This window comes from Dendropsophus ebraccatus, chromosome 9 (genome assembly GCF_027789765.1).
Source record: "Dendropsophus ebraccatus isolate aDenEbr1 chromosome 9, aDenEbr1.pat, whole genome shotgun sequence".
NCBI classification, from domain to species: Eukaryota; Metazoa; Chordata; class Amphibia; order Anura; family Hylidae; genus Dendropsophus; species Dendropsophus ebraccatus.
The window spans coordinates 84,700,074-84,708,946 of NC_091462.1; the positions used below are offsets into that span (position 1 = coordinate 84,700,074).

General features: G+C 46.1%; 1 long non-coding RNA gene across 1 annotated transcript in view; it reads left to right on the plus strand.

Moving 5' to 3' along the window:
- The window catches only part of LOC138800352 (uncharacterized), a 108,967-nt gene extending 100,925 nt beyond the window's left edge, over positions 1-8,042 (plus strand). Inside the window, exon 5 of the long non-coding RNA XR_011364444.1 lies at positions 7,827-8,042. This is a non-coding gene — a long non-coding RNA (uncharacterized lncRNA). The remainder of the gene's footprint in view (positions 1-7,826) is intronic.
- Positions 8,043-8,873: the final 831 nt, after the last annotated feature.

The following is an 8,873-nucleotide window of genomic DNA, read 5'->3' on the forward strand; positions in this document are numbered from 1 at the left end:
AATAACTTTTTAAATAGTTTGTCTGTGGGGCTCTGTGAGTGCTCATTTTTGTGTGGTCATTTTTGGGGGAAGATTTTACTTTTTTGGAAGTTTCTCATTCCATGTTTTTCAGGAAAATAGCTGCAAAAAATAAAAGGAACAGCGCACGGCTCACATAGCGTGATACTGCAGAGCTGGATTTGTGCGTATCTATGAATAGGTGTTGCTCACCTTGGGGGGTCGCGCTACGAGCCCGACACTGCCTGATGCTTTGTACAAGTTTTGTTCTTTCCACTCGCTGCCCCTCCAAGGATCCGAAGAAATCGGTCAGGAAATCAAAGAGAAGATTCACTCATCAGAGGCAGGATGTGTGGAGTACTCGGACGCCTGGCGCAGAGTGGCTTGTTCACAGAGTTCAAGATGAAGGATAGGAGTTATAGTACAAGATTCTCCCACTTCTTTATTGTAATGACGTAAAAAACAGTAATACGTTTCAAGGTGCAACCCTCTTCATCAGATAATTAAAAACATGCATACATGCCCTACATTCATTGTAGTCCAAACAGGAAGTTCTGGATTCCATCTTGAACTTTTTAATTATCTGATGAAGAGGGTTGCACCTTGAAACGTATTACTGTTTTTTACATCATTACAATAAAGAAGTGGGAGAATCTTGTACTATAACTCCTATCCTTCATCTTGAACTCTGTGAACAACCCGCTCTGCGCCAGGCGTCCGAGTACTCCACACATCCTGCCTCCGATGAGTGAATCTTCTCTATGTTATTCAGGAAGTAATATTAGTAATGAGGACAAAATTTCCACCTTTTATGGTCAAACAATTTTTAGAGTTGAAATTGTTTGCTATGCCTCAAACCCAATGAATGTTGACTGACATATGCCTTGCCACTCAATGACAGGAGTCCCTGCTCTAGTGTGTTATTTTATTACACTGTCACTACTGGATTTCCTTAATACAAATCTCTTTTTTTTTTTTTTATTCAAATGAGCTAAAATTCTTTTGGAAATTCAGAGCAAAATCAATTAAAGGGGTGCTCAGAGAATTTTTTTTTAAAAGTAATGGGTGTCAGAGAGTTATAAAGATTTGAAAATTAGTTCTATGTAAAAAGCTTGAGTCTTCCAGTACTTATAAGTTCCTGTATGTCCTACAGGAAGTGGAGTTTTATTTTCACAGTGCAGTTTTTCTGACACAGTGCTCTCTGCTGCCACCTCTGTCCATGTCAGGAACTGTCTAGAGCAGTAGCAAATGCCCAAAGAAAACCTCTCATGCTTTGGACAGTTCATGTCATAGACATAGTTGGCAGCATAGAGCACCATGTCAGACTGAAAATAAAAAAAACTCCACTTCCTGCAGGGCATACAGCAGCTAATAAGTACTGGAAGATTTGAGATATTTAAATAGAAGTAATTTACAAATCTATATAATTTTCTGACTCCATTGGATTTGAAAACTATTTTTTTTTCTCCAAAGTACCCCTTTAATTTTAAAAAAAAAATAATAATTATAAAAAAAATCCAAACAAAATATTTCTAGTCTTTTATGAGTAAAATAGCAGTAAGGACACCTCGTAAAGTTCTGTCTCATCTCATTGAGATGTATTTGCTTCCCAGATTTATGACATATCTTTTACTAGTTTATTGATTCGATCTGTTTCCACATATTTCCTATTCTTCCGGTTATAGTTTTAGGCTCAGTAACAGATTAAGTTTTTTTTTTAATCTTATCTTTAATTCCTCCTGTTATTAAAGGAATTAGTCACTCTGCCAAAGCGCTTGTCAATAGAGTTATCACTCCATGTACCTTTGGCATCTGTTCAACAGGCTGGATGTCTGCGAGAAACAGAACGTGTCATCTTATCCTCTGGTGCTGCACAATCAAATTAAAGTCCCATTTCGGAAGGCATGGAGGGTTCACGACCTTCATCGCCTGCCTATTGCTTTCTTTATGATGAAACACTGATACCATATCTATCACACATATTAAAGTAACCTCTTCACCTGTCCCTTTTAACTGCACTTTGTCTGGTTCCCGTTACCACCTTTGCATAAAGCTATTTCCAAATATTTTATTGCCAGGAAAGTCACATTTAACTATTTACAGTGATGAAAAACAAAATGCAATAAAACGAGTAGGTTCACAGGGAGCGGGAGCATGCTAAAATATTTGCCAACATGAAACGATTGAGAAGATTTGTATTTTTTTTAATGTTGTGTATCATTATGTCAGACATGGCTGTCAGAGATATATTAATGGGTATATTAATGGTCATATTTTATACACACAATTTGCAGGTTTTAAACTTTCAGCTATTAAAATGCTGAATATAACCTTATAACCACATCCTTACTTTCAAAATGGGGAAACAAGTAACTTATCCATGTACTGTATCCAGGGCCGTTTTAATACAGTGGTGGGCCCAGTGCACAGGCCTCAAGAGTGCCCCCCCCCCAACCCAGCGTTATCAGAATCGGAGCTCCACACACAGTATGATCCCCTGAAAATGCCCCCACACTGTATTAAGAGCCCTAATACATATGGTAGTTACCTCATAACGATATCACCAATGATACCATTATATAATACCGCCATACCATGACCACTATCACTACAGTCCTATAACAGTTACATCCATTTACTCACAGGGGGCGTCTTCTCTGATTAGAGTCTTTCACCTTTTCTTTCACTCCATCCAGCATGGGCGACCATGAAGTCTTCTCCTGGCTGTGAATCTTCTCTCCAGAATCTGCCAGAGAAACATTTTAGGCTCCAACACATACAGTAGTAAGGTCCCCTGTACCCCTATACAGTAGTTACCCCCCTATGTACCCCTATACAGTAGTTACCCCCCTATGTACCCCTATATAGTAGTTACACCCCTCTGTGCTCCCCCACAGCTGTGTGCTGCCCCCAGTAGTATATAGACACCTGTGTGCTGCCCCAGTACTATAGACCAATAGATGCTGCTCCCAGTAGTATATATACCCCCTGTGCACCCCACAGTAGTATATAGACCCCATTGTGCTGCCCCCAGTAGTATATAGACCCCTTGTGTGCTTCCCCCAGTACAATAGACCACTAGGTGCTGCCCCCAGTAGTATATAGCCCCCTCTGTGCTCCCCCAGTTATATATACCCCCGTGCATCCCCCAGTAGTATATATACCCCCCATGCAGCCCCCAGTAGTATATATATCCCCTGTGCTCCCACAGTAGTATATACTCCCCCTGTGCACCCACAGTAGTATGTATATCCCCTGTGCTCCCCAGTAGTATATAGTCCCCCTGTGCACCCCCCAGTAGTATATATATATCCCCTGTGCTCCCCCAGTACGCTTTCCCAGTTATATATAACCCCTGTGCACCCCCCATTTATATATATATATATATATATATATATATATAACCTGTGCATCCCCAGTTATATATATATATATATATATCCCCTGTGCGCCCCAGAGTAGTATATAGCCCCCATGTGCGCTCCCCGTTATATATACCAGTTATATATACCCCCTGTGCGCTCCCAGTTATATATACCCCCGTGCACCTCCCAGTTGTATATATATCCCCTGTGCGCCCCAGTTGTGTATAGTCCCCCCTCAGCACTCCCCCAGTTATATATACCCCCTGTGCACCCCCCCAGTTATATATACCCCCCTGTGCACCCCCCAGTAGTATATAGCCCCCCCTCTGTGCTCCCTGTTATATATACCCCCCTGTGCACTCCCCCAGTTATATATACCCCCCGTGCGCTCCCCGTTATATATACCCCCCGTGTGCTCCCCCAGTTATATATATATACCCCCTGTGCGCTCCCCCAGTTATATATATACCCCCTGTGCGCTCCCCCAGTTATATATATCCCCCTGTGCGCTCCCCCAGTTGTATATATCCCCCTGTACACTCCCCCAGTTATATATACCCCCTATGCACCCCCAGTAGTATATAGCCCCCCTGTGCCCTCCCCGAGTTATATATACCCCTGTGCGCTCCCCCTGTTATATATACCCCCCTGTGCGCTCCCCCCCAGTTATATATATCCCCTGTGTGCCCCCCCAGTTATATATACCCCCTGTGTGCCCCCCCAGTAGTATATAGGCCCCTCCTGTGGCACCACTAGTAGTATAGACCCCCGCTGTGTGCTGCCCCCCGTAATATAGCCCCCCCTTTGTGCTCCCCCCTCCCATACAGCAAATAAAAAAAAACACTTTATACTCACCTGGGTCCGCGCGTTCCTCTTCTCATCACTTCACCCTAGTGACCGCAGGCAGTGCTTTGCCTGCGGTCACAAGAGGCCGCTCTCCCCTCTCTCGGTGTCGGCGCTGAGTGACGTCACTCAGCGCCGATACCACTACGGAAGAGCGGCCTCTTGTGACCGCAGGCAAAGCACTGCCTGCGGCCACAAGGATGACTGGTAGGGAGGGAGCCAATGGCTCCCGACCTGTCAGTGACGCTGCTGCTGCCCGTACCTATGAGCGCTCGTTACGAGCGCTCATAGCTACAGTACAGAGCGCAGCAGCAGGCGGGGGGCCCTGCAGGGAACGCCATGGATGGGTAACTTACCCATCCCGATGACGCCCCCCTGGCAGGCTTGTGGCCAGAGCCCTGTGCGACCGCAATGGTCGCACAGAGTAAAGGCCGGCCCTGCTCAGGGTGGGCTCCTTTAACCAGTGGGCCCGATGCACGTGCACCATGTGCTCTCTGGTTAAAGCGGCTCTGACTGTATCTAAATCAGTGCTGTAAGCATCAGCGACATGGAGGATACCATGGGTGACAACTGGAGTACCCGAGGCTCTGTGCTAGGGAGACATAGGCACACTGTGGGCTGGTTTTTGGTTCTTTTCTGTTTGCAGTGCAAAAACAAGCTTACTGTTCCTCCCAAATGGGAGGTTTATCAAACATGGTGTAAAGTGAAACTGGCTCAGTTGCCCCTAGCAACCAATCAGATTCCACCTTTCATTCCTCACAGACTTTTTGGAAAAAGAAATATGGAATCTGATTGGTTGCTAGGGGCAACTGAGCCAGTTTCACTTTACACCATGTTTGATAAATCTCCCCCCAAGTGCCCAAAGTGCACTGCCTAAATGTTTTGGCCACTCTGTGACCTTGGTCGGTATAACTCTGTGCCTCATATTGTATTAAGTCCTGTTTATGCCCCATATAGTATTAGGCCTCTCTGTGCATCCGAGATACAGCAGATAGCCCATGCTGTAGATGCCCCCATCCCCTCCTGTACTGCTTCCATAATGTAGATGCCCCCCATTCCCCTTTGTGCTTCTCCCATACTTAAGATGCCCCCCATCCCCCATGCTGCTCCAGCACTGTAGTTGACCCCCCCCCCCAATTGCTCCCATAGTGTAGTTGCCATCAGGCAACTGCCCCCTCCCTTCTACTCTCATAGCAAATGCTCGCCCCATTGTTGCCTAAGTGCTTTACATTCAGTATTTGACCTCTGTCCATCTTCCCAACTCCCTCTCTGCCTGATTCCATAAACCGTATTGCCTCTCCTGGACTGTTATAAACCTTTGCTGCCTGCCTTGACCTATTTTCCTGTCCCAAACTATGCTAGTACACTGCCAGCCCAAAACATCTTCATCTTTGCTTGACCCTTTGGGACCACTATTAGAGGTAGCAACCTAGTAGCCTGTTAGCAAAGTTTAAATCTCTGTATGGGGGTTAAAAGGTAGAAACCAGAGTGAGAGTGACCCAAAGCTAGCTGGATAGCACAGTGGATCCGCATGCATTCCCAGTTACACTATGCTATCAGAGAAAATAATGTCAACACCCATATGAATGACTGATATCCCACTGTAAAGCCAAAGTACCTTGCTTTGACCATCTATGTGTCACATTCATTTGAATAACCACCAGTAGTAGCTATTATAAAGCAAATTTAGCTGTTTACCAGAGGTCTTGGGAGCCACACCAGATTAAAGGGATTGTGGTGATATGTTCTCTTAAATTTAAAGTGTAAACTAACTGATACAAGGGTTCGTCCTTTAACCCAGTGTACACTTTAAATAAAAATTGCATTTTAAGAGCATGCCAGTAAGCAAATTCACAATTGGGCTGAGGCTCTGTGAAAAATTTTCTAGCGCTACCGACTGACTTCAATCATTGAACTACTGCTAAAGTCTGATCGATACATGGGGTTGTATGTCCTCTTGTAAACTGCAGATGTCACTCAATGGTTAAAGTGAGTGTACCATTAGGTACATTGCTTTAAAGGGGTATTCCCCCCCAAAATTATTTTTGCATTAATACGCTGCCCACCCGTAGCTTTCCATCTTTCCAATATAAAGTTATTAAGGATTCTGCACAGTTTTGCTGTTATCCAGCTGCATTCACCTCCATGGATTGCAGAGAATCATCAGACCTCAGTCCACACCGGCATCACGTGTCCTCAGTCCCAGCACAGTGAAGTGACTGAGAACACTGATGCGGTGGCTGCTGTTACAGAGGGAGACAGTGATCAGCGCAGATGTGACAGCATCCCTCTCTAACAGCAGCCACCCGGTCACCCCCAGCCCAGAGCTCACCCTGTGTCCAGAGCCTCCCCACCGTCCAGCACTCACCCGGAGCACACAGCCCCCCGGCCCACAACCGACCGCCCCCCCCCATCACCTGTGGCATCCCTCAGTCACCTGCAGCATAGCCTCTGCACTCACCCGCGGCAACCCCCCCCGCGGCAAGCTCCGCCCCCGCGACAAGCTCCACCCCCGCGATCCCCCACGGCAAGCTCCGCCCCCACAATCGGCGCGACTAGCTCCGCCCCCGCAATCGCCCGCGACTAGCTCCGCCCCCGCAATCGCCCTCGACTAGCTCCGCCCCCGACCGCGACTAGCTCCGCCCCCCCCCCCCCCCCGCGATCACCCGCGGCAAGCTCCGCCCCCAGTGGCAAGCTCCGCCCCTCGCAATCGCCCGCATCACCGCCAACTCAGCTCTGCTACAACGGCGTCCCCGCCTACCCAGCTCTGCTACACCGGCGTCCCCGCCAACTCAGCTCTGCTACACCGGCGTCCCCGCCAACTCAGCTCTGCTACACCGTCATTTCAAACTCAGCTTTGCTACACCGACACAGCCATCTCAGCTCTGCTACACTGTCATCATCTCCTTCATTGTCTCAGCTCTGCTACTTCACCATCATCAGGCAGAAGCATTGCATGATGGGAAATGTAGTTTCCTATCTTGGATATAGACCATGTTTTAGAAAAAGTTGTAACTCAGGAACGGCAGCAGCTAGAAAGATGGGAGACGGCTCAAAATACTCAGGGGGACTTGGTGAGTAAGGCCAGCTAGGTTTGGGAGCATTTCATTTTTTTAGCTCTTGGGGGGAATACCCCTTTAAGTCTTTTACATGAATAAATTGGCGCCAGCGCGGGGATGCTGGTGCTGCAGTCCCTTTTTCGTTCCACTGCCTGGTTCCCATGCATGGCGCTGGTCTATTCCCGAGCAGCGGCCCGGCATGAAGCACTGGAGGCAGGTCCGCCGGCCCTTGGTGTGATGATCTTCCCTCCATCTGTGACCTGGCTCCAGTAGAATTAATGGAGCTGCATCACAGAGGGGGAGGGTGTTGCATCACACTGGGGGCCAGCTGGCCTTTCCTAAGTGCTGGGCCGTTGCTGGGAATAGACCGCATTGTGCATCGGAACGCGATGGCAGTTCAAAAAAAGGACTGCGGCACCAGCATCCCCACACCAGCGCCGATCCATTCATGTAAAAAACTCAAAGCGGTGTATCTAATGGTACATTTACTTTAAAATTAGATAAATTTTCTATATACCCCAGGAGTAAGTATAAATACTGTACATTTTTTATTCACCTGCAGATGATAACATTGGAGAGACGAGAAAAGAATGTATTTATAAAGAATGCCTTATACACAGTCAGAAACTTATTCTTTTATACTAAGTCTGAAATGTTCACAGCATGCAGCCGAATGCATAGAGTAGATGGACCACGACGTGTGATTCTTCCCACCATTTCTGTGTTCCCATAAAGTGTTCTATCTGTCAAAAGTCTTTGTCGTTGTTCCACTCGAATGGTTAATATATCTATGTAGCGGCATCGAGACTTGATTAAATCCACCATGAGTGATAGTAGTTCCCTGGTAAAGTCAGGAAGGATGTTGGAATAAAATGATACGTAATAAACTATAGTGAGAAAACGGCAAAGGTATTAATAGAATGTGCCATATTTCTTCTGTATGATGCCACTGCCTATGCCGATCACTGGTAAGGACGGGCTGAGCACTAATGAGAAGTCTACAATAGACTAGAGGTGCCTAAATTTGCAGTCATTGAAGTGGATATGTTGAGATAAGTGACTCTAGTCTCAAAGCGCCTTGCCATTAAAACTACAATTGGCTTTGATCTGACATAAACAGAGTGTTTATCCAAAGAGATGGGTTTTACGACGGGTCGTCCAATCGTCACCACATCATGGCCTGTAAGGTCACCCGAAACATTACCAATAAAGCGTCACAAAATTTGCATTGTCAAATTGCCTTTGCCTTCATATTTCCTTCGAATGATTTGTAAACTCCTTCTCCTGCATACAAAGAGAGCGCTGTACATTATACAGTCCAGACTGTGTCGTTCTCACTTGTGTTCATTCATTCAAATACAATGGAGAAAATGAAACTTATACATTCGCTCCCTCTCTACGCTTCACTGTAGCTTAGATTCTTTGCATACAAATGTCCAAGAAGAAAACCGCAATGAATATTTTTCATCTTCTATTTTTTTTATAACCTCCGCTATCACTCCAGAAAAGCTTGGATCTGTGAAACGAACTACTATAAAGTGCTAGCGGGGAGCATAGACCAGACTGATAAATAAGCCATTTTGGTTTTAGTGGATTATTTTGCCTATAA